General features: G+C 42.3%; 1 protein-coding gene across 2 annotated transcripts in view; it reads left to right on the forward strand.

The window, feature by feature from the left end:
- Nucleotides 1–15,921, forward strand: part of SCAF8 (SR-related CTD associated factor 8) — a 75,914-nt gene extending 59,993 nt beyond the window's left edge. For both annotated transcript variants that reach the window (XR_014154460.1, XM_081854318.1), the window contains one exon: nt 14,649–15,921. The gene's annotated coding sequence lies outside the window, so the exon portion shown is untranslated. The remainder of the gene's footprint in view (nt 1–14,648) is intronic.
- Nucleotides 15,922–27,185: the final 11,264 nt, after the last annotated feature.

The raw sequence follows: 27,185 nt of genomic DNA on the forward strand, positions 1-27,185 counted from the left end.
CCCAGCTCCTGCCCACCTAGCAGTTCGAAAGCACCCTTAAGTGCAAGTAGATAAATAGGTACCGCTTTATAGCGGGAAGGTAAACGGCGTTTCCCTGTGCTGTGCTGGCTCGCCAGAGCAGCTTCGTCACGCTGGCCACGTGACCCAGAAGTGTCTGCGGACAACGCTGGCTCCCGGCCTCTTGAGTGAGATGGGCGCACAACCCTAGAGTCGGACACGACTGGCCTGTACGGGCAGGGGTACCTTTGCCTTTAAGGCCTTGTAGCAGTACTTTGCCTAAGATCACAAGCCCAGAAGCAGGTCTGGCCAAAATCAGTGTATTTCCTGGCCCCAGTCTTATTCACAAACTGTCAGGTTTTCACAGAGCTGAGCCACATACAGATGCTGACTAGACTACAGCTGAATCTTACTTCAGCACTGGTGGCAGAATATCATCCCCCACCACCACTGAGAAAGCAGGCAAGATTGAGCCCAGAAGAGGCTGTGTCACAACAGAGTGGGATGGCTGTCCCTCAACATCTGAAGCAGTTGCCTGGGGTTATAGGAAATATGTGTGAAGTGGCAAAAGAAGAAAGGAAACAAGAATGAGAAGAGCAGAGATTAAACAATGTAATCCAATGCATGGATGCTCAGAAGTATCAGTTTTACACACTTAATCTGAGAATAGGTACCACTGAACGCTGGGTAACTCATTTCTGAGTAGACATGCCCAGGATTCTGCTGCAAAAGGTGTATTTGAATGTAGCTCCAGTTCAAGAAACTGACTTTCGCTAAGTGCACTTAATAGATGTATGATGAAAAGGATGTGCCTGCAGTTAGAAAATGTTTTTCAAAATTTAACTTATTTGAGATTATCACACCTCAGTTATGTTGCGAATGCAGCCTTTTGCTACCCTGTACATTAAAAACCACTTGAAAAATACACTTTAGAACAAAGAGAGCCAATATTGTACTCTTGAGATGTTGTTGGACAGAGTTGTTAATTTGTTGTTTATTTTGTTGTTAAGTTGTTTACATGATTTTGTAATTTTTGCACATTGTTTTTCTCCATTTATTTTTATTACTTTGTTCCACAAATTAATATAGTCCCATCATGCCTGAATATTGGCTATCTTTGGCTGAGCCTGATACTAATCATAGTCTAACACCTGGAGGGCACCTGGAGGGCTGCACCTGTTTTAGAAGAAGTCATTAGTATGGTACCCCAACATGACTCAGCATTAAGTCAAAACATTTAAATGCTCCTTTAATATGAAAGATGTCTCATAGAAAAGGCCTCTGATTCCAATTACTACAGCTCCTGTTGTCACAAAACATTCTGATACAAGAAAGCTGAAAGTTGAGACATTTTCAGGATTTACAAATCTTATCTACCTTGTCTCATCTTCAAAGTGTTGAGATAACACAACTCAGATTCATTTCAGAACATGTCCCCCTTTTGCTGCAGGTATGAAGAAGACTGGATGCTCAGGCATCCCTGGCTCATGAGAACATCCTTGGCGGTGTTCGCCAAGCGACTCTCTCCGTATCAGTCTTCCCACCTGCAATTTGTAGCTAATAATACTGGCCTGTCTTAAAGAGCGGCTGTAAAGATTGCTGAAATGTCTTGACCTTTATTTATTTATTAAAGTGTTTATTTGTGTATTTGATTTCTCACCCACCCTTTACCGCAGATGTGGAGAATCTTTGGCCCTCCAGATGTCACTGAAATCAGCTCTCATCCCTGGCTATTGGCTGTGCCTGCTGGGACTGATGGGAGCAACATCTGGAGCACCACAGCTTTCCTACACCTATGGGACCACATAAGGTCCCGGGGCAGATTACGACTGTAAACTATGTGATTATAAAGTGGGGTGGGAACAACCATAAAACATGGAAAGGGTAAAAGCACCTAAACAATTCAATATATAAAAATACAGTACAGATGCAGACTGGGATGAAATAATTGTTGAAAAAGAGAGGTCTTCAGTAGGAACCAAAAGGACAGTGGACATGGCACCTAACATGCAATAGGAGGGTATGCCGAAGAATTATTGACACCACACTAATGGCCTGTAGTGCATCTCATGATAGCATGTTCAAGAGGTCCTCTTTTGCAGAGCACATTGATCAATTGGGTATATAAAAAGGGATTCAATATTTCAGCATCTCCCCAACAGCCAGAGAGCATTCCATGACCACTGAGTGTGCTCAGGCTTCACGATGGGGGAGGGTTCTCCCCTTAGAAGTCAATTTTTCTAAACTTTTTGTACTTTTACGAGCCTTGTTGCCCCCTGCCCCTAGTGATGTCTCCCACTTGTGATTGGTGCCTTTTTCTTACATAAGCAATGGCACTCAAAAGCTGAACGTTGGGAATAGTCCCTATAAGGGAGGGTCGTCTTCTGACTTTAGTGTGATTTGGATGGTATTTTAGTGTAAAAGTGATCAAGAGTGAAGACGGCCAAATGGGTTACCTAGTCTAGCTACCAGCTGTGAAACCTTCCTCACTTTATTCTGTATAGATACCACACAATTGAGAGCTGAATGTGCCATCAGCAAGAGGATTTAGGTATCTGGTCTAACAACTTGCCTTTCTTCCACCTGTATGCTATGAAGCATCATTATATTTATTTTGGTTTAGGGTTGGAAATGTAGGTTTTGATTAGCCATTCAGGCAGGACCTTAGAGACCTAATTCCAATGCAATTTAGAACAATTCACAGTTGGCCTAGAGGAGGTTCATAGCTTCTGAGACAGAACAAAGTGGGCTTCTAAGGACTATGAGAGTTCTTTTGAATCTGTGTACATTTTTAAAAGGCGTCATACATTGAATCGATATGCCATCTGCTTTCATTTTACATCAGCACTGAAATTGTATTATTGAACTTTGTAAAACATATGTATGATAGATGGTGCGTAAAAATAAAGTTTGAATTGCATACACCAATGTATTGTCTCAATAAAACTGGACTTCAAATGTTGGAACATATCATCTTTTCTTTTGTACGGTGTATGAACACCATTTCAACTTTTGCACTTTAGAATCCCGCTCTTAACACAAGGGACAAGACAGTACCTGACAATTTTACCTAATCCTACTTATACTTATTTGGAAGCAAGTTTGCAGCACAAAGTGGGACTTGAGTAAATATGTATAAATGCACACATCCTATTGATGAAACATCCTATTGATGTTTCTGAGATGTGTTCCCAAATGCATGTGCTTAGGATATTTACCCTTATACATGCTTATTCATAAATAATCTCTGTGTTCAGTGACACTTACCAAAGAGGCTAAATATGCATAGGGTTGCAGGCCCAATGTTAACAGTCTTGGCCCAAGCTTTATTTACCAGTACAGAAATGCTTTGCTTGGGGCCAGCAAGCAGCTACATCAATACAATAATATATTTATTTTAATGTGATGTTATAGCAGTATTCAGTGATATTGTACCAGCACTGCAGGCAGATAAGCTAATATAAATATTATGAATGATGTGTTATTCATGCATTACCACCCAAAATTCAGTAAAATAATATTACGGATCAGACTGGAATAGATACTAAGGTCCTATTCAAATATTTAGGATGGGGGGGGGCACCAGCCTAGCCCCCTATGGGCACTGTGGCACCTGTGAAGGCCTTCATTGGCATGCCTGATTAGGAACCAGAGACTTGGACCTTTCATTTTTTAAAAAATAAAAAGTAAGTCTCTAGCCATCTTAGAAAGTTATAAAGCAAAATATGCAGTTTTTCTTCTGAGTGGTTTTTGGGACGAGCTATCCTGGCTGCCCCCACTTGTCAGTGTTTGTGGCCAAACAGCAGGGCTGTGGCTGCTAAGTGAGTTGCCAGGAGATCAGGCAATAGGAGTCCCTGGGGTCGCACAGAGCTGCTGTTTCTCCCTCTCTTTTAGTGCACTTTTCCTGCCTCTGTCTTATTGCCTAGCTCTTGGAATCTTCATAGTTTGCCCTTCCCTTTTCCCAGCAACCAGGATGCCTCTTTTCTATGGAGGGTTAATCTGAGATCAGGTACTCCCTAGAATTTGTTTTCTGCAAATACTACTACACAATACGTGTGCCTTGTCCCCAAAGGGCAAATGTGAAAGCATTGCAAAGAAGCCTAAGCATGTATCCTGCCCTGCAGGAAATAAAGACTAGGCATTTGTTAAGATTTCACTGTACAATGGTCTACATCTGTACTCAGAAGTAAGTCTCCTTGTGTTTAATGGGGCTTACTCTCAGGTAAGTGGGTACAGGATAGCAGCCTGGGCTTTAGCATTGAGGGGAAACCGGGCTCTTATGCCTTTAATAGCTGTCTGGCAGGAATCAATCCCAACAGGCTAAGCCTTTTATAGTATGGAAACACAGTTATGGGAAAAGTTTCACTAAGACAACTCTCTCTAGTTTTATGTAATGCCATGCTTTCCAGAGCAATCTATTTGTGTTCTGCAAATGCCCCATGGCAGCCAATTTGTGACTGGTGCCCCCGTCACACTGTCAAAATTCAAAATGTCCCCACTAGTCCTAAAAGGTTGCCAACCCTAGTTTAGTCTGATCTTCCCTAGAATAGTAGTAGTAGTACAGTGGTACCTCAGGTTACATGCACTTCAGGTTACATATGCTTCAGGTTACAGACTCCGCTAACCCAAAAATATTACCTCGGGTTAAGAACTTTGCTTCAGGATGAGAACAGAAATTGTGCTCCGGTGGCGCGGCAGCAGCAGGAGGCCCCATTAGCTAAAGTGGTGCTTCAGGTTAAGAACAGTTTCAGGTTAAGCACGGACCTCCAGAACGAATTAAGTACTTAACCTGAGGTACCACTGTATTTCAATTTCTATCCTGTCCTTCCTCTTGAAGGAGCCCAGAGCTGCAAACACATCAATATAAAAACATTTTAAAAGCATTCTAAACCCAGTCTAAATCATCCTTCCAGCCAGTGATTTGCCAGGAACAATAAAGAATGGTTTGCCTAAGAATGTGGGCGGAGCAAGATATTTTTGTATGTCATGAAATCAGAAGCAGTTTCAAGTATCTCTTGCAGTTGGAAGAAAACATGACGTATATAACCTGTCATAATCTTCACTCACCCTGGTTATCTGAATCCATGATTTCTTCAGTAGTGTGAGGTTTGACTTCAACTTCTTGCAACCGTCCATGACGATAGTTCAATCTTCTGCATCAGCATTACCAGAAAGGTACCAGGAGTATCTTATACCCCTGAAGGAAATGCCTGATAATAACTGATGAGAGAAAAACAAAGTCAGTGCAGGCTGCCCTGCTTGCTAGCACACTCGTTCATTTATTTATTTTTCATTTCTTATTGACTTTCTTCCATCATGGAATCCAAGATCGTTTACATGTGGCTCCCCTGGTCACTAATCCTAGCACTGGCTAGTCCCAGACCTGCTTAGCTTCAGGAAGTTGCTTTCAAATCATACCCTTTAAACCATACTCTGTGACTACATTCTTCCTTATAAGAACTTGCTAGTGTAGAAAGTCCATAGGACCCTGTCTAATGGCAGCAGAGAAAACCCCATTCCTTCAGAGGAAGATGTAATTGGTCTGGTGTGGAGCAGGTGTGCCAGAGCTCTTTCCCTTGACTATAAATTATTTGTTTAGAATCAAGTGTTTAGAATCAAGTTAGTTGCATCTGCTACATAGTTTTCCTGTCATCATTTGTTGGTTGTTTGATTGCCTGTCCTTTGCCCTGATTAGAGCACAGGGCAGCTAACAACGTTGCTGAAAGCCATAAAAATGTAACAAAATAGTAAGGCAGCAGTTAGAATGACAACAAATTCATGCCAGCTATAAAAATAGTAACATGAAACAATATATTCTCTCAGAAGTGCTGTATGGTTAGCCACCATAAAATCACCATCACTAGTGTGGGGAGTTCTTTAGCGGTGGGGCTGGCACGGAAAAGGCCCTGTTCCATGTTACCATCTGACATTCCTCAGGTCCTCCCGCCCTGAAGGTTCACTCAACGTTTTGTCTGAGCACATTCCCAGAATGTTCTCCGTAATACTCTTCTGCTGTTAGTGCAGTATGTTGGTGTGGTTTAATCTGCAAATTAATTTAGAAGTAGTCCTACGGCCACTTACTTGAGCGCAAGCTCCACTGAACTCAGTGGGGCTTACTTCCAAGTATGCATATATGCATAAAACGTAATTCAAAGGTGGAATTGATGTCCGGAGGAAATTTCCAAAAGGTGGCACTTTGTCCTGGATCTTAGGCTATTGAAAAATTGAAAAATTGTGGTTTTGAAAAATTGTGGTTTTGGGAAGGCTGTCCTGGTTTTTGCTTTTTGAAATATGGCAACCCATGGCTAAAATTTTGCCTGTTTCTGAGTTTCAAAGCTTGTTGTAGCCATTCTTCATTATTTTTAAAAAGAAGCAAACTTACTTCAAAGTAACTGATGACATGCAGAGACTCATGGGGTATTTAAGCATGTAGTACTGTAAAGTAATTTTACCCTTTACTAGTTCAGCCAATGTCAGAAACAATAATCTGTGGGTGAATATTTTCATATGTAAAAAGTAGTGGCATTAGCTGGCAGGATCAGGGGAGGGTTTGATTCTTCTAATTAAATCTTTGGCTGTTTTCTAAATTTATTAAAGCATCAACTTGCTGCCTTTTCATCATAATGAAATTCAGAGCAGCTGACCCAAATTATAAACCAATTAGAGCTGTTTTCTAAAATAAGCAGTATATAAATTTTGTTAAATAAAAATAAAACAAAAAGAGTGAACCCAAATCGAGCAGGAACTATACAGCAGGAACTATAAAGTGTGCAACCAGAAATTAATCAAACCTGGGATATATTGTCAGCTTTATGGTGGCCTGACCTCTTACCCTGTTTGACAATGGCTGATATTAAGGATATTAATAGACTACACTGGTAGTCAATCAGCTTTGTTCCTAGGAACTCCTGGAAGCTTAGTGTGATTCTTTGGTTTGAAAACAAGTGCCTTAGAAAGAATAGAGATGAAGTTTATAATGGAATGTTTTGCCTTAACTCTGTTCTTCATAAATTGTATATTTGTTAAGGGTAGTGAAACGCTTTTCCTTTGTGAGAATACAAGTACAGTGGTACCTTGGAAGTTGAACGCATTATTTGTTGAACGTTTTGGCTCCCGAATGGCGCAAACACGGAAGTGGGTGTTCCGGTTTGTGAACGTTTTTTGGAAGCCGAATGTCCTCCGTGGCTTCTGTAGCTTCCGATTGACTGCAGGAAGTTCCAGCAGCCAATCAGAAGCTGTGCTTTGGTTTTTGAGCTGTTTCAGGAGTCAAACGGACTCCCAGAATGGATTAAATCCGAGAACCAAGGTACCACTGTAACACCAGATAAGCAACCCTACAAGATCACCGGAGCTCTTTCCTTTTGACTTGGTTTTATTTTTCTCCCTGTACTATTTCTCTTAATAACATCCCTCAGGATTAAATTTAACAAGCTCGCTATTCATTCTTTGAATAAGTACTTGGCTTTCATTAAAACTTACCTGTCAGCAATTAATCAGACATCTCCCAACACTTGAGGTTTCTGGGAGGGAGAGGCTTACGTCCTGCACTTACGCCTCCAGCTACGGTTAAGACCTGCTAAGTTCCCTCTTAGTCATTTCCTTTCTAATAAAAAGAGTCTTTCCTTATTTGAAAATCATTGCATTCCACCAATGACTCTCATTGGAGGTTTCTCTACCACTTCCAGGTCTGCTGTTAACTTTAAGATGGCACAGTTGTTATAATCCTAATAATGTTGTTTTCTTTATATTGTTGTCGATATTTCTGACAGTACAGATTCAGGACTGGTGGCCTCGAAGCAGTTGAAATCTTCAGGGAGTTGGGGAGGGCCTTCACAAATTATCTTCTAATAAGTTTTTGATTTTACCAACCAATAATTTTCATAAACCAAATCAATATTATTTTGATCTGTTGTCACAGGGTCCCTAAAAGGAGTGGGGCCCATTGGCTGGTGCCTACTTTGCCTATTTGGTAATCCGGCACTGTACAGATTGTAATTATGACAAATACGAGTAAGATTATTTCATTGACAATGACCACTATAGAGTTTCATATAACAGCTAGGAAAGTTTCATTTACTGTTCAAACTATTTTCAAACCTTCCATTTAAATGTATTTTCTGCCATAGACTATCCATCCATCCGTTTGTTTGTTTGTTTGTTTGTTTGTTTGTTTGTTTAATAATTGCCTCTCAAAGCAATTTCCAAATATATCTTAAAACAACTAAAAAATAGTTTTGAAAGCAGTATGACTAAATATAGGTTTTAAAAAACAAAACAAGATGGAAACCAAAGGGAGAGAGAGACCTTTTAACCCAAGTGGAAAAAGTTGAAACAAAAGTGTCTTCAATTGTTTACGGGGAGCACAGACAGTGGGCACTTGTTGTATCTCAGCAGAAATGCTGTTCACATTTGCTTCAACTGGTATATCCTCAAATGTGTTATTAGGGTGGCCAAGTATCTTACATACAGAGGATGGTCCTCTATTTGCAGGGTTGTCTTGTCCATGTCTGGTTATAAAAGGGGAGGGCCTTAAAGGTCCCCATCAACGGTTAGAATCTGATATTGCAAACAGAGGAGGCTCACAAGTCACCCGATCACAGTCTTATCTGTTCAGGCAGGATGCATTTTGATTTAAATTATAGTAATAGATCCCAATTTACATATATCCATAAATATAAATAAGCATACAATTTGCAAGTACTAATATTAGGGAATGTATAAGTAGCAACCCTAATTGACATCCCCTGAGGATACAGACTTTACATATGCCACATACAGTGAAAAAAGCTAGATGGTAAGCATTTTGTTACTTTTTGAAGATGTGAATGAATTCACACATCCACCTCTTTTCAATGTTGCCTTGTCTGCAGAGGAAAACATACTTGCTACAATTTTATACTGGACTCTCCTAACACATTTTTCTTCTGATATTAAGACCATTATTTTTAATTCTACACTGGAAATGAACCAGATTATATCACTTCTATTTTCAGCAGCAGAAAATACATGGAAACCAAATTTGAAGTAGCTTAGGCAATGCACATTTTGTGTTCCATTTAGAATCCTCTCACCATTGTTTTCATAGGAGGAAGGAGCCTGTCACAAAATTACAGTCATCACATCTAAACCCTCCTGTCAAGATATACCCCAAGGGTCTGTACTCCTCCACTGAACTTTATTTTGCCATGATGCCGCAACCTTGATAAAGACTGCCTGGAAAACTAACAATTTCCATTGGATTAGGCAGGATATAAATGTATTAAGTAAATACAGACTAATCTGAGTGTAAAGCAGAGAACATAAGTGATCAAGGCGCAGTCTCTTTACCTGCAGGTTAATAGTTCCAGAAAGTTACTACAGTGGTACCTCGGGTTACAGACGCTTCAGGTTACAGATGCTTCAGGTTACAGACTCTGCTAACCCAGAAATAGTACCTCTGGTTATGAACTTTGCTTCAGGATGAGAACAGAAATTGCGTGGTGGCGGCACGGCGGTGGTGGGAGGCCCCATTAGCTAAAGTGGTACCTCAGGTTAAGAACAGTTTCAGGTTAAGAACGGACCTCCAGAACAAATTAAGTTCTTAACCTGAGGTACCACTGTACTTCAGTTCTTCCTAGCCCTGAACATGCAAATCCTATTTACAAAGTTATTTCCACCCATCATGCCACTTTTAATTGCAGCCGCCCCTGCAACTCAAGGGGAATAGAGAAATATTTTCTGTAGGCCACAGAATGAACTAATAGAATCCATAAAATGTTTTACATTTTTACATTGGATAATTTTCTACCCAAGACATCACTTACCTAGGCTTCCTTCTGAGTAGGCATATAGGACTGCAGCTATGTTAACAGGCCCATTGTAGCGCTTGATTCAGTTAAGTTAATGTTCTTAAACCTAAATAGCATATGCCATCAACTCGTAGATTTGTGGATGCTCCATCTCAGGCAGTGATCCTAACCAGAGGGCAGGATTCCAGCCCAAGGTTGAAGGGAGGGGTGTCACTAGACACAGGTGTTAGAACCATAACATCACATGCCACTAATCCCAATTTGTGATCCAGCAAGCAAGCCATGGTTAACAACCATCTGGTTCCATCATGGCAAGAAGCAAATAAATATTGAGTCTTAAGTAGGACTGCAGCTTCCTTTGAGCAGCTAGCTCCATCCTTTATGGGCTGTGCTTCTACCCATGTCTGCTTTAGGAGCCTTTGACTCTGATGGCATGGGGAGGTTGGGATTCTACTATGGACTCTGATCTGGTCCTTTGAATCTGAGGATGGTAATGTGAATTTTTCAAACATTACAAGCTTGACATTACAAGCTTCTCTGGTGCTGAAAGTCCTAAGTGGGGCAGGAAATCAAATACTGACAAATAATGACAGTGGAGCTTAATCTTATTGATTCCAAATTGAGCTTCCCTTAGAGCATGATCAGCACAATACTCCTTTCTCTCCTCCTAATTGTGCTCTGGTGATATAATTGCGAAGCTCCAAAATGATTATTGTCATTTTATTATTATTATTACAGTGGTACCTTGGTTTAAGAACAGCTTAGTTTATGAACAACTTGGGTTAAGAATGCTGCAAACCCGGAAGTAGATGTTTTGGTTTGTGAACTTTGCCTTGGAAGGAGAACGTGTTCCGCTTCCTGTTGAGTGTAAATTGAGTCCCCCCACTGCTAGGGGAAAGCACACCTTGGTTTAAGAACGCTTTGGTTTAAGAACGGACTTCCAGAACAGATTAAGTTCGTAAACCAAGGTACCACTGTATTATTAAACCACCCTTCGCACTAAAGTCCCAGGGCAAGTTGCAATATTAAAACACAATACTAAAAACAGTTTAAAACAACTTGAGGTGGGTCCCAAAAATACACCTCAAGTTTCCAAAGCTAGGGTCAATGAGTGCCTATTTGGTAGGTCCAGGGTCATACAGTAGCATTGGAGCAATTGCCAACTTTTAACAGTGATTATATATTAACTCTTAACATGTAACATATGTACTTAAAAATGAACCCACCATTAAAGCAATTCTCTGCTTATCATTGCCAGGCTGCCTTCCCCAAAATAATCTTCATAATCTTCTGGAAGGTATGCAAGGCCACACCATGCAGAGCCTCTGGAGGGAATGAGATCATTAAAAAAAATAGAGTAACAATTGTCTCTCTACAACATGCCCCCACTTTTTGATCTTACTACAAGATGAGCGTCATCAAGAATCTGCCTGCATCTTACCACAGAGATCATTAAAACAAGGGAAGAGCTACTCATGTTGGTCCTCAAGGAGATATATATATATATATATATATATATATATATATATATATATATATTGGTTTCGTAGATTTTCACGGGTACAGGAATGCAGGTTTTGGTGTCCTCGGGTGTCTTCCCGTGTAAAAGTTGGGGTGTCTAGGCGACGTTTCGACGAGGTCTCACTCGTCATCTTCATTGTCAGCTGGAAGGTTTCCTCCCCGTAGAGGTAAGATATTTGCTTTCGTAGATTTTCACGGGTACAGGAATGCAGGTTTTGGTGTCCTCGGGTGTCTTCCCGTGTAAAAGTTGGGGTGTCTAGGCGACGTTTCGACGAGGTCTCACTCGTCATCTTCATGAAGATGACGAGTGAGACCTCGTCGAAACGTCGCCTAGACACCCCAACTTTTACACGGGAAGACACCCGAGGACACCAAAACCTGCATATATATATATTGTATATATACTGTATATATACTGTATATATACTGTATATATACTGTATATAAATCCAGCATCTTTAATTATGTCCAGAAGGATACAATGGTGTATTGTGCTCCTATAAGGATGTACACCACTGGATTCTGCAGCAGATGTATCCTTCCAAGAACTACCAAAGAGCATTTTAGTAGTTAAGCTTTTAGTAGTTACCATATCGTCAATTGTTGATACAGGTTCAGTGGTATTTAGAAGAAGCATCAACCTTTTTCTTTTATTGGTGTGATACCATATTCTACCATTTCTGTCCTGTATTCTGCATGGGTAATCTACTATATGCGGTCCTATTTAATAGAGCACTTCCTGTGGGTTGAATCCAATGCTAGTTCTAGTCAGAAGTAGACCCACTGAAATTAACGGACCTGACTAACTTAGGTTCATGGATTTCCATGGGAGACAAGTTGGGATTGCAGACCTGCTAATTTACTATTGACTTCCTGCAAGCCAAGGAACTCTGAGCTGCTCTCTCTCTCTCTGAGCTCCTCTCCTCTCAGCTTCCTGGGTGCTGAGGCACTGACCTCTATTTTTATTTACAGTATTAATTAAATTTGTATACCTCCCTTCCTCTGTAGTCCTCAGGGCAGTTCACAGCCCTTGAGCCAAAGGACTGTGCTAGGTCAATTGTCTCAGGTGGTTATGTCGCAAGAGTAGGGCTGTAGCAGCTTTATGACCTCGGTAGAAAGGAGGAGATCCTGCTAGTAGGTGCCCCTCTGTAAAAAAAATAACAGTTGCATATGTACAGAAATATGCAGAAATAAAGAGGCTGACAAAAGCACTCTTGAGCTGGTTTTATTGAGTCAAGCAAGACCGTAAGCTGTCATTATGGAGCAATTTTTCAGAACAGGAAATTAACCCAAACATTTTAATGTGCTGTGCAGCATTACTTCTAAGTGCATGGGTTTTTAATAGATCTTAATTTTCTTTGGAGAGTTGGCAGATTCCTGTTTGTTTAAACATATTCTTTAGATTATGTTTCAGATATTTAAAACTTTCCAAGGGGAATTATTTACTTGCCGTCTATCCCTGCCCAGTCTCGAAGCCGTTCTGTCAAGTGCTTCCTTGGCACGTTTTATTCTGCACTCTGAGGTTGATTGAACGGGAAATGCCTTCTGATTTACATTGGAATATCTTTGGACAAAGTAAGGGCTAGGTTCTTGAATGCATGTCTATTTAGCTGTTACCCCGCCTGATTCTGAGGGCTCTGTTGACATTGCATTAGTTCAAAGGGTGGATTCTGAAGCACTTATGGTGTAGCCTATCAGACCAGCAAAGCGGGTGGGTTACAGGGAACTCCTTGAGTAGAGTTACAACTTGTGGGACACCCTCTCCCTCTAAGCAACCACAAAAGAAAAAGGGGTTGTGGGGTGGTTCCAGTGATGTGGGAGCAACAGAACTGTGGCTATGCAGCAAGGGTAGGAGACCGTCATCATCTTGAGGACCTCATTCCCTTCTGGGCAAACTTCCAGGGCCCAAATGCCTGTGGTGGGCAGGGCCAGAGGCAAAGGAGGGGGGCAGACCAACAAATGTAAATTTTACCATTGTACAATAAGCTAGCTTTTGCCCACACTCTGTCCTACATCCAGGCAAGCAAGGGTCATTAGCAGAGTTCAAGGGCAGATTTTAGCCAATCAAAAGGACTCGGGATCTGAAGCAGACCCAGGGCCTGGGGAAAATGCCACAGGCAAGATATAGAGCCATGGAGAACCACGTTTGATCCCCATGAGTGAAGCTCTCCACACAAGTATACAATATATACCGTATGGGATTTGCTCAGATTCCTACCTGTTCATTGCTGACGCCACCAGCCTGCCAGGTGGGCCAAGGTGTGTTGTACCACGGGCACTGTGTAGCTTTCCAGGTTTGAATGTGTTGGACCAGTGTAACAGGACCCTCTCCCTGATTGTGGACATTTCTTGAATGGTTTAGAGCACAGTAACCTTAAGTCAAGGTCCCAGGATTTGTATCTCAGATAAACTCAACTGTCACATGCCTTCCCACCAGGTTTTCATTCCAAGCTGGATAAAATACACAGAGTGCTTTTGTTCGAAGACGATAATTTATTTCATATTCATTTGCAGAAGAGACAAAAAAATAATAATAAACTATATGCAGATGCCATTTAATGAGTTAATGCAGTACCTAGATGATTCAGGTGAGGCAGGAGTCTGCAGTGACGTCATCAGCATCACTGATTTTGGGAACAATTGTGATGGGTGTATATTCAAGCTCTTTGGATCATTCATTTCTTAGTATGATGGTCTTCTTTATAACAACCCACTATTCTTTGCTGAATTAAAGTATGAATAACAGAAAGTTTTGGAAAGAATTTAAGCTCACCCCTTAGAAGTATGTCTTCTAAAAATGTGTAGCAATCCTGCAGTCAAAGTAAGCAAGAAGAGATATCTGTTCAGTTTAGTCTGGAGAGCACAGAGAAAACAAATAGTATCAATACATAGACCAGCCTTGTAAACAAGTCCACAAAATTTACTAGCCTGCCAGCCCTCACCTGCCCCGGCAAAACCCTACCCTGTTGAACTATCCTGTCAGTGCTTGGCACAAGAGGGGCAGATTTCCCTGCTCTAGAAGACTGCTTGGTTTCTCTTGTGGTCACAGAGGGAGGACTGAGTGCCCAACCCCTCTTCTGCCAACCCAGTCATTCACTTACATAGAATTCCATGCACTCACTTATATGCAATTTCTGGTCACCTATAGCAACCAGAAGCGAGGCTTAAACACAAGACTGTACGCGACTTCAGACATTATTATTAGCTTGCTGGAAACATTAAATACTAACCTAGGGAATTTTCTGTATTTGCTTTTGAATGTTGAACCTGTTTTTCATTTGTTTTAAAAAAGCTCGAAACATGCGTCCAATGACAATTAGTAATTATTCCTTTTGTCAACAGGCAATATGATGAAGGATGTTGTGGCAGCTTACCGGGTGCTGAGCTTGGCAGAGCTCAATGAGAAGAACTTCAGTGTTCTTTTGGGAATCACATCGGATCTTGGTTGCGAAGTATTAGAAGGAAGGAACCTGGCGTTATATGTTGAGGAAGCGTTGTGTGTCAGAGCACACTTTCCAGTAGAAACCAGGGATTACGAATGTACCTACCAGTATTACCTGTCTGAGGCAGGCTTAATTTTATAAATTGAAAGCAATAAACTCTATGAGTTTTTTTTTAAAGAAAAACAAAGAAATCTTTTTTTTGTGTTTTTGAGGATGATCTGCTCAAAGGAACAGTTGTTGTTGTTTTGCATCCAATACAGAGAGAGGCTCTTCTGCAGGACCAGAAGAAAACACTGGACTGTAAATCATAAACTAAAACCCACTTGCATCTTCTAATGCTAGTCATCGAAGGACAGGTTGCAAGAAAACAAAAATGCTACCGTGTCAAAGGTGTTCCATTTTCTTTCAGGACATGTCTCTACATGTGTTCTTAGGAGGCTCCATTTGATGTAATACCACATGTGCAATCATTGTGTAGACCTTGAATTGTGACTGGTGCCCTCAGTTCTGGACGTTTGCACTGACAAAGGTGTAATGCCAAAGCAGCATCATGTTTTGTGATCCATTGAAACGCCACTTCCTAAGCCCTTAATTCCTGGCACAGGAAGTCTTGGGTTCAGGGTTTAAGGCCCAGAGGACACTTGGGTATTTTCAGGTTGATGAGCCGAAAGGTCTTCTGAGTTTCAGAAGAACTGGAAATTAAAACCCCAGGGCCAATATTTGGCCAGTCTTGTCCTTCGGTTCTCTATTAATAACTAGAAGACTAAGCTCTAAAAAGAAAAGTAATGATGAAATTGGGAAAGGGTGGGAATTAAGTAATTTCAAAATGCACTCAGCAGTCAAGAGTTTTCATATTCCTAATTAAGCACCCAAAGAAAAGCTCTACATTTCAGGCTCAAACATGTGGACTTGGTTTAATGATCAACTCAGGTGGGGTGGGGGGTGGGGAGAAGCATGATCATAAGCCATACGTGAAAAGGTCATTTTTGTCTATCTGCTTATTTGTGTTTTGTTCTCTCAGAATGAAAGGGCCAGTCACTTGGAATGTTGTAGTTCATGGTCTCTTGAAATCTGATTAGTCAGAATTGTTCAGCAAGATCATTCCCCTTATGCTGTACCTGCATGGTGACTGCAGCATTGGACCTGTATAACAATAAACGAAAAAGAAAAGTTTTGATGCACAGTTTATTATTTCACCATTGACTGCATCTTGTAAAGCATGGCTTTTAAATCTTACTGTGTGCCTTTGTTTAGTTTCCCATGCTGTGTACAACACAACACTTTGGAACATAGATCACCTAGGGTGTGTTGCCACTCTCCCTAGGTGAGCAGTCAAAGGGCAGACGTCATCTGCACACCCCCCCCAATATACTACCACTCTCCACAGAAACAGGTCTGCGCTGTTCCTGTTATATTTTCCGTGCTGTGGTTGATACACTCATGGCTCCTCCTGTTTCTGTCTGAGTCTTTGTTCAACTTTTACAGGGTCAGTACCATGTTAAGGCTAGAAAACAGACAGACAGTTGCAAGAACAGATACAGGTGACATACTGTGCTGTATTTCCCTAGCAAGGAAAAAATGGTCTGCAATAGCCTTTTCCCCATGAGCCATAGTAGGGCGATACTTTTCTTAGGATCAGCTAAAATGTCACAAAATCCAGAGTGTCTTTGTTCGCTGTTTTGTGACACTTTAGTTAATGCTGATAATGGTGTTGCCCTGCTTTAGAATTTTATTTTTCTGACACACCAACACAGAGCAGCCTATGCCTTTTGTGAAAAACTGTGTACCCATCACTACCATCTTCCCCAAAGACCTACAGCTGCAGGGGAGTTTGGGGTAGGGGGGGAGGGTGTTCTAGGTGCCTTATAGTTCAATGTTGAAGCTACACACCTGGACAGTACTGCATGTGAACTGTGTGCTGTAGGTGGTCAGCCTGGTGCCCTCCAGGTGTTGTTTACTTCAACTCCCATCATCAATGCCGGCTGGGGCTGATGGGAGTTGTAGTCCAAAACATCCGCCCTAGACCATGTCCCAGAATCATCTGCAACGCAGGGGGGTTCCTTAGCAGCTAAGTTGGTTCTTTAAAAAAAAACAATTGAAAATAGCAATTGTGCTCTAGGGTCAGGGCTGAGCTATAGGCTAGTAAGCTGGGAATCAGGCGGTCAGAGCTGAGGGATCAACCCAGGCGTCAGGGAACAAAACTAAGGAGCTGGAGCTAGAGAAGGCATAGGAACATACTGGAGCCAAGAAGACATCGCTGCTCTGACAGCAGAAACAGGAAGCCATTTATAGTCCCTTCTAGTTCAGGAGCATTCGGTGACCAGTCTTGGTGGATGGAGCCAGTCCAGAGGGCTGTAAGTGGAATGGGGCAGATGCTGGCCCACAGACCTCAATGTTACAAATCCCAAATGAAAAGTATCGTGGAAGTATGTTAGTAGGACTACAGAAATTCCTTTCTGACACACAGCCTAGATCATGATCCAACCAAGCAGTTTTAAGTCGATTGACTAATTTCAATCGGGGAGGCTTAATCTGTGAAACTTCAGAGCGCTTAACTTTGGATCACGCTCATTGCATTCCTCGTGTTACTAGTATTCATTTTTCTGGCACCTGGAATATTTGCGCCCCTTATTTTTGTGGCTGTCCTGTATGTCAAGCTGTGCTATTGGAGGTGGTTTCCAGGAACTGCAAAAGGGAGACTCCATCTGTTGAAGAAATCATTTTTAAAGAGAGAGAGAGAGAAAGAAAATCCCATGGCATGCTAAGGGCATAGGTTGGGCGTTTTTGTTCTCTGGATAAATCTGCTTTTCAAAAGCCTTCATTCCTTCCCCCCCAGCATCTGGCAAGCTTCTGTTTGTGAATGCCCATGAATATTTACAAGGTCTGGCCTCCACCCCTCCCTTCCTGAAGTTTCAACAACAAGCTTTTGAGCAGCATTGTCCCGTGGAAACTTCAGACATTCTGATGCAAGGCAGGGCTAGCTTTCTACACAATATTAGCTGACTTTGACAAGTTGAATCAACTCAATACTACACAATTAGAACAATATTATGTTCACATTCAAATGAGATGGGCAGTCTTTGAACAGGCCTTTAATGGGCAGTCATGCCCCACCCCTCAAAAAAGAACATCTGTTTTGACATAATTTTAGACTTGATCTAAATTAAGGCAGCCAGTTGATTCAGAATTGTTTGGATATGAGAGTTGTTGTGCCCAGTTAGCCTTCAAGGTTGCAGTGGGAACTCCAGAAATGATGCTTCCACGTTGAAACACGTGGCATTGGCTTTATTTTTTTAAAGCCCGCACTTAATCCAATGGCATAATTTGCTCATTATGGGAACAAGCCGCTGAGTGCTCAATTGTGGTGCTGTTTTATTGCAAAGGTTGCTTGCCATAATGAACATGTTAGCCAGTAAGAAGCAAAGTGGGACATATTCTAGCTTTCAGGAAGTAAAGACTGCCAATTGCTGTCTTCAGTTTGTCGACACACACAGAAATGATACAATGCATATTTCAACTGTAGTCATCCACATACATTTTCTTAGTAATCTCCTGGGTGTGGGATGAATTATCCCAAACCAGGCAGACCTATACCGATTTTGAGCCCCTCCCACCCCCTATTTTCCTCTGCTGTTTCTCAAAATAACTGGACATGAGGCAGTCTTAACACTAATCTTCTTATTCAAGGCATTGGAACTCCCAAAGGCTTCTGGCACTAGATCATCTCTATCATCAGAAGGAGAAGTTTATTTGAAGAAACCACTAGTATTGTTTGAAGTAGAGTTAATGTTTCTCATTTTCTCAGTGACTTTCAGAAGTTAGCCACGTGTTCATAAATATGCTTTGATGCCTTTTCCGCTACAAAATATTTCCATGGGTGCTGCCATCACGAGGATCCTGCATTCATGCTGAATCTTCCTCACGAAATCAATCTGTGAAAAAGTGAATATAAACTTTATTGTACTGGAGATTTTTTTAGCTCGGAACTTCTTTGTTTTGAAATAAACATGATTATGCAGGATGTGGAGGAAATGGACAGGAAGAAACTGGACAGAGGTTGAATGGCCACCTGTCATGGATGCTTTAGTTGATATTCCTGCATTGCAGGGGGTTAGACTAGATGACCCTCAGGGTCCCTTCCAACTCTCTGTTTCCATAATTCTAGGGTTCTAAGTTTCTATCTTAATACTAGAACTCAGGGCCATCTAATCAAGAATGTTGGAAGTTTCAGGACAGGTTCTGGACACTTCTTCAGACGTCATAATAGAATAAACCCTGCAAAGGGACGTTTGAGAAGTAAGAGTCCCATATTGATAAGGTAGCTTTGCCACATAGAGGTATGTATTTGGGGGAGGCTATGAAGCACACTATTTTTAATTTATAAAGCATATAAACAGACCACACATCAAAATGGCCTCATTTCATAACCCACAAGAACAATGTGCAATGTTATGATTTTTTAATAAAAAGAAAGAAAGAAAACTCAGTTTTAATTTAGGCTCAAGTTACAAAATTCTTCAGTGAGAAGTTAAACAGAAATATTGCTGCGCTGGATCAGTCCCTTAAGCCCAGTATTCTGCTTGAATAGTGGGCAGCACAGATGTCTCTTCTGAAAGCGCAAAAACTGGGTATGAGGACGATGGGGTGGCTTTCCCCCTGTCATTTAAGCACCTATCACTCAGAAGAAGATTGCCTCTGGACAGGAAAGTTCAACCTGTCTGTTATGGCTGGTAGCTGTCAATAGACCTGTCCTCCTATATGGAGTTTCAGCTGAAGTTTCTTCACAGCTATCTGCAACCTCTCAGTTATATTTTTTTTATGCATGGTTGTGGTGCTTTCCAGTAACACTAGGGGGAGCTCTCCTCCACTCTTATCCCTCACAAGTCCACTTTACACACTAATACTGCTGTTGAATTTTCACCAACAGGCCCACATTATCTACAGAGTAGCAACTAGACCATAATTCTAATACAGTAGTCATGAGAAACAACAGCACACTGCCCGCATCTGCAGCTCTTTTAAATTCTTTGTTACAGTTGCTTCCAGTGTCCTTTTCAGAGCTCAGAAGATTTTTATAGCTGATTTTTTAAAAGAAAATTATGGCATGATTTAACTCCAGCATGTGATCATGAAGGTGGACAAATGACCCCATGAAGAAAGGCTAATATTACTTGAGCTGCACACTCAGGAATATGGCAGCCACCTCTGAGATGCTGGCTCCCAGGAAAAGGGTAACTGATCAAAGAAGGAAAGGGCAGCTATTTGCTCCTCCTTTGTACAAATTTGCCTCCACATGATTGTAGACAAGATATTGGGGAGGGCTTGACAGTGTGAACCACTTCTGAGTCTTCCTGGCTGTGGAAACTCATTCCACTGCTGGCATTTCTTCACATCTGGTGATCTGCAAAACCTCTCGCACCGTGTTTCTCTCTGGGGTTGTTTGTGTTTGGAAATCCTCCAGTCCCCCCGGTGTGATTTGTTCATCAGAAGAGACTGAATTGTGCCAGCAACTCAGCTACTGTTTTAAAAGGGGCACAAACCTGGAAGCCTGTCTGATACTTTGCTTTCTTGGCTAGGAAGAGAAGCTATAATAGCAGCAGGCTCCCAAGTGGATGGATTCAAAGCTGAAGGGGATGGGGGAAGGTTTCACCATTTCCTATGCTACACTCAGCATCAAAGGGATAGCAGAATAGTTACAATGCCTGACCACAAGGCTGGAGGCTGCGCAGCTGATGTTCACTGCTCATATCACAAGGCTGCTTCCATATAATAAAATGACATATCAGTTTGGAGACGTCAAAACTGGGTGTGGGGCCAGCTGCTATCACAGTGTGCTATATATGCAGTGTTGATTTAGGAAACCTGCATTCTAGGTTAAGTAGGTGTGATTTCCTTTGACCACCGCAGAAATGTAGCATGCTGTCCAGATACAGTACGAAGTCAATGTGAGGTTTAGTGTTTTTCAAAAGGGAACGATACAAATGATTGCTCCCTAAGCTGTTCACCATGGTTTTTACCCCTGTCAGTTTGCTTGCACAGGGGTGCGGCACTTGCAGGAAACACAGAATTAAATCACATACTGCAAACGCTACGTTGTGCTTAGACTCTTAGAATGCTATGGGTGTATTTGCCAAGTCTCTCTGCTCCCTTTCCCTGGCTGGATGCCATTCAAGAGAATCCCCAAGCAACTTTCAAGCAGTCTGTAACAACAACAAAACTGAACAAAATAAAACAGGTGAATCTTTGGCCTTCCAGATGCTGCTGAACTACAACTCCCAACAGCCCTTGCAAGCATGGTGAAATAATAATAATAATAAACATCATAATAATATATTTATATGCAGCCCATCTGACTAAGTTGCTCCAGCCACTCTGGGGAGCTTCCAACAAATTAAAGCATCTAACACAATAAAACATTAAACATTAAAAACTTCCCTCTACAGCTGCCTTCAGATGTCTGAGGCCAGTGGCACTCAGCAACATCTGGCGGGCCAAAGGGTCCCGACATCTGTAACAGAACAATACAAATACAAATATTATTTATTAAGCCAAAGTCATTGCAAATGATAAAATACATAAAACTGAATAGAACATCACTCTCAGCTGAGAAATCACAATAACAATGGCTGAATAACAGCTGACTCTACCAAGTTGCAGTATCGTTAAGAAATCCACAATAAATCAGTGATCATGCAATTCTACCCATAAAGCAATACGAACAAAACAGAAGCAAAGGAGTAGGCTAAACACTATTACATTCATCGCACCCCACCAAACACATGGCCTCAAGAATCACTCATTCTGCTCAACTCATTAAAACGCACATCCCAGCATACAAGAGGGCCCAGATGTAACAGAAATATCTATAAGCAGAGCCATACAATAACAGGCACCCAGTCTCCCAAGCACCAGTCCCAGGGATGTGTGTCTGAGGGCTGACTAAACGTATAGTGGTACCTCGGGTTACAAACACCTTAGGTTACAAACACTTCGGGTAACAGGCTCCGCTAACCCAGAAGTAGTACCTCAGGTTAAGAACTTTACCTCAGGATAAGAGCAGAAATCGCGGCGCAGCGACAGCAGGAAGCTCTATTAGCTAAAAAGTGGTACCTCAGGTTAAGAACAGTTTCAGGTTAAGAACGGACCTCCGAAACAAATTAAGTTCATAACCAGAGGTACCACTGTACCACCTGTTGGTAAGGAACTGAATAAAAGCCCACAAAACCCGGAAAGAGCTAGTCTAGCAATAAAGCTGGGATTTGCTTACAACACTTGATTTATATGCTCGGGAAGGGCAGATATGCAAGGAGAGGGAAGGCCAAAGTACAACCGCGAATGCGAATGGTGAAATAAAAGGTCATGCTTCAGTAGGCATAGACAAAAGGAGAGGGAACCCTGGCTGACTATTTTGCTTCTGTCTACACTTCGAGACGAGGAGAAGAGGTGAGGGCTGAAATAACACACCACCGTGCTTCAACTTGGCAAAGTCTAAGGGAGATGGAGAGGGCAGAGGAGAAATGAATTACAGATTTAATGGTGAGACAGGCCAGAAAGCAGGTCCCTGAGATTTTTGTGTGCAAGATGGCTTCATTTTGTCCCTAGAAGAAGCAACCATTAAGGCAGAGAGGGAAGGAAAACCCCAAGCCCAAGAAGGCGACAGTCTGAGACCAGTCATCTCCTCTTGGCACTTGCAGCAATGTGGCTCTCTCCCGCTACCCTTTTCCCTGACCGATGCTTCCACACTTTGTCACTGGCACTGCCACAGCCCTTTTTTTGCTCCTTCTGCCATGTGAATATAGTACACATGTGAAGAGGCCAGGAATGGCAGCAAGCTATCCATGACAGACAAGAGGGCAACAACTGCAGGTGATGAGACAGCATTCTTCCAATAGTGGGGCTCCAAACCTCTCTCTCCTACCTCTTCTCCTTTCCCTCTGACACTGTTTTCCCACTGCCTCAGAATGGCCAAAATCCAATATTGCATCAGTGGATGTAATGGTTTTCTCTTTATTCCGGTCTGCGCAAGTGGAAGGCTGTTGCACATGTGGGGTACCACAGTTAGAGGTCACCCAAAGGTCCAGCGCAAAAGGGTGGTGGTCGGAAACCCGAAGCCCTCCAGGTGCAGTTGGACCCAGCTCTCAGCTTCCGTGGTCATTGCCCATACTGGCCGGAGCTGATGGGAGTTGGAGTCCAAAAACACCTGGAAGTTTCTCCATCCCTGTTTGAGAAGAAGGGATATAGAAACAAATAACTATATAAGCCTGCTACAAACATCTTGGGACCCAATTAAGAGAAGAGCATCTGGTCAAATTAGGAAATGGGGGAGTGCCTGTTTCTGAGATTAAAAGTATCACCACCATCCAGATGATGCAGCCATTATAGATACATTACATGGATGTCTCTGCATTGGAAAAAGGGATATGGTTAACCAACCACTATAGTCATACCTGACATTATCTCTCATTAATAGACAGGTAAGGGTTGCAGGCCAGACAGGTGAATCCATCAGCAGGCCAACCATTGCGCTTTTTTATTTTTATTTTTTCACTTTGTTTTTACCTGCCACTTTTCAGGGTTTTGTGTTTTTACATTTGTATTGGGGTTTTTTTAATTCTGTTTCTATTTTCCTAGCTTTATAAACTGCCGAGAAATCTTCAGGTATAGAGTGGGTTCAGAAATGTACCAAGTAAAATAAATTAAGTAAGCCGCCAGCCATAGCCCCGCCAGCAGAGAAGAAAAGGCCACAGAATGTCTGTCACTGTAAAAAAACCCGATCACTGCTAATAGGCATTTTCTCGTGCAACTCTCACTCATTGCAGTGGCCTTGAAGAGAACTTCCCGTTCAATTGTGCCCTTAAAAGGAAAGAGGTTTTGTGTGTCATGGAAAGATGGGAGAAGCCATGGCTCAGTTCATGCCTTGTGTGTTGAAGGTGCCAGGTTCAATTCCACAGAATCTCTAGACAAAACAATCTCTGGTGGCTGGATTAGAAAGGCCCCCTCCTGAGTCTGTGGGGAGACCCATCACCAGCTACTGTAAACAAGAATCCTGTGTTAGAGGGGAACCAATTGTCTGTCATGGTCGGAAGCAGCTTCCTATTATTCTTTCTTCCAATTCCAATGTCCATGTATTTTTGAGATAATTAAATGGTATGCATCTGGGGGAATTTCAGCATTTGTCTCTAGTTTTAGAAGGCTGCAGAGAAATGAGGTAGAACACAACAATTCTCTCTGACTCTTATCTTGTGTTTGGGGCTGAAAGTTATGGAAACTGCTATGCTGTCCATGAATCATTTGTGATATATCTATCTATCTATCTATCTATCTATCTATCTATCTATCTATCTATCTGGTGTTGTGCGGTAACTTATCTCCAACTTAGATATAAATTTTTGGGGGGAACAGCTTATGACTCAAAAGTAGAAGAGCTAGTTCTGAATACAAAGGAATTAGCATGTGTGGCAGAAAATGGCTACAGACACACAGCATTGCAAAAGTGCCCCAGGTAGAATCGTAGGGTTAGAATGCAATGCAGGAATGACAGCCTGTAACTCTAGATCCTGCCTGTCATAGGCCAGGAGACAACTTCACCTGCTGAACAGCAGCCTGAAGGGGGAGAAGGGAGAGACTCCACCTGCAGCAGACCAGCCTTCTAGGACACAGAGGAGAAGGTGCTGATGAGAACCAGCTGGTTTCAGCCTTCTTAAGCAGAGCTTCCAGCAGCAGTTAGACACCGGAACGAACAGTTGTCGTTCCTGGCCCTACTTTGTTGTTTCCTGCTCATCTTGACCCTTGACCTCATGCTCATTGGATTCCTTGACCCCAGACCACACAGATTGCTGGTTTGCCCACCCCTAGAACTGGACCAGACGTCAGATGCCTCCAGGCAAGTACACCTCAGAGACTCTTCTGGTTGGCTGGCCTCCAACCCCACTGAGCTCTGCACGTTGTTGCTCGACAATGAGACTATGACACCTGAGGTTTTCTCTACCAGATGTGTGTGGATGAAGGGACTGGCCCTCACAATGTGCAGGAGCACTGTGCCTACATTGCAGAATACATGAAACTCTGGGTTGGAACAAAACTTGGCAAAATGTTGTTTGCCGCAGGTCAGATCTGCATATGACCCTGTCCCACATCACAAAGACACCTGTCTGTACCCTGCAACCATTTTCTGGAAAGGGCTCTAAAAACAGTGGTTTATTTCTAGATTTAACACCAGCTTCACCACTGCCGAAAACAGTGAACCAAGACATGGTTTGCTAAATGTTTTGGCAGAAGGTCACCAACTAGTTGGGTTTTCCATGGTGGGGCTAGCATCTAACAGCTTTGTTGATCAGTTAACAAATCTGGTGACAACAGTAAGAAGATAATAACTTGAACGTTGAGAAAATGATCTTTAACAACACACTGGTCGCCCTGTGACAAGTGAAGCTGCAGCAGTGGACCCCTTTGCCTTGTCTGCAATAGGAAACCATTGCCTCCAAGTCAGGTCAGCTACAGCAATGCCAGCAAAAGTTTATTTCTTTGACAACATTTGTATGCTGCGCTACTGTTACATTATTTGAGCATCTTACAGTAGGTAAGTATGAGAACCATTTAAATCCAAACTAGAATGTAAAGCCATAAAATCAAAGCACGAGGCAACAAAGCTCAACCATGGTAAGCTTGTGTGCACACTTGCACCGAGGTGGGGTTGAACCCCTCCATGCAGCAGCTGGTGAATAGGGGTTCAATCCTGCTTTCTGCAGGGATGAGCTGCATGAGCAGCCAATCCAGACACATCTCTACCTATCCACCTCTGATGTTATTTATGAAGTCAGGTGTGGGGCATGTGGGCAGGGTTTAAAGGAACTGCCTCCTGGTCATGCAATGGACACAGTGTTGGGTGCCTTAACAAACCACAGTTTCCAGGCTCCTTTGGGGAAAGCCATGACTGCTTAAAGTGGTATGGCAGTGTTTTAAATGTCTAATGCAAATGAGGCCTTTGGAAAATATGGGGTGTTCTGGAATGTGCAATCAAAATCAACCTAAGATGGCTACGAGATGATTGAGTCCTCATGCATTGTTTTAATTTTCCACTTTATAAACATGGGCATGGTTTATCGAATACTAAACAGTAATTTGTGCGTAACTTAAAAAGAAAAAAGACCAGGGATATTTCGGATACTCACGTTAAAGTAGAATATATAGTTTTTTTCTCTCTTTTTTATATTTCTGTTGCCAATTGCTTCCATTTGCTAAGCCAGTGCATTTCCTGCTTTTCTTCCTTTTGATGTGATGCTTATGATGTTAGGATCAAACTACACATTCTCTCCCTGCCCTCTGCTTAATTTGGCTCACATTCAGCCAGTTTTCCTTCTGACTCACATCAAGGACCTATAAGCCTGTTGCGATTTATTTATTTATTTTAAAAAAACCTAAGCCGCATGACTAATGTGTTTGCTTGTTGCTAATGGGCACATCCCAATTGGGGGGGGGGGAGAACTCTTCCACGTCTAGTGGTTTTAGAACTTTCCGATTGCAACCCCAAGCAAATTAGTTTGGGAGTAAGTCCCATGGCAGTCAATGTGACATACAGGGTTAGGATTAAGCTACAAGTTCCTTGTATATTTCGGCATCAGCACCATGGGGGAGGGGGAGCTTAACCCTCTCCTCCTGTCATGACCCCAACAAAAATCCCTCTTCCCCCACCACTGCTACTTGCCTTGGGAGGGAAACCTCTGTCGGTGCAGATGGAGGCTTTCCTCTCAATGAAAAATAGCATCTGGGAGCAAGAGTGGGATAGTCCCTTCCCATTCCTGCAGTCCTGATGCTGCTCAGGACCTGATGATGGTGTGACACGTGCTATTTGCATGTGGAGCTGTGGTCTAAACCACTGAGCTTCTTGGGCTTGCCGATCAGAAGGTCGGCGGTTCAAATCCCCACGACAGGGTGAGCTCCCGTTGCTCTGCCCCAGCTCCTGCCAACCTAGCAGTATGAAAACACGCCAGTTTAAGTAGATAAATAGGTACCACTGCAGTGGCGTTTCCGTGCTCTCTGGCACTTGTCACGGTCCTCTGTGCACCAGAAGCAGTTTAGTCATGCTGGCCGCATGACCCAGAAAGCTGTCTGTGCACAAAACACTGGCTGCCTCGGCCTGAAAGCGAGATGAACGCCACAACCCCATAGACGCCTTTGACTGGACTTAACCGTCCAGGGGTGCTTTACCTTTTCTATTTATCTGCGCACATGCGTACACATTAACACAATTGATCTCATATCTCATTTGGCTGTCTGCAGCAACTTGCCCTTGTGCTGGCAAAAACAAGAGAAAAATATCCAAACATAAAGTTCTTTTTACTCATATGAATGACCCTATTTGTTTCTGTCCTATTTCAATAATTATTTTTTTCCCAGGAGAGTTAATTTTGTTTTAGAGTTTTCTGCAAAACAGCCA

This window comes from Podarcis erhardii (assembly GCF_964252035.2).
Source record: "Podarcis erhardii genome assembly, chromosome: 3".
NCBI classification, from domain to species: Eukaryota; Metazoa; Chordata; class Lepidosauria; order Squamata; family Lacertidae; genus Podarcis; species Podarcis erhardii.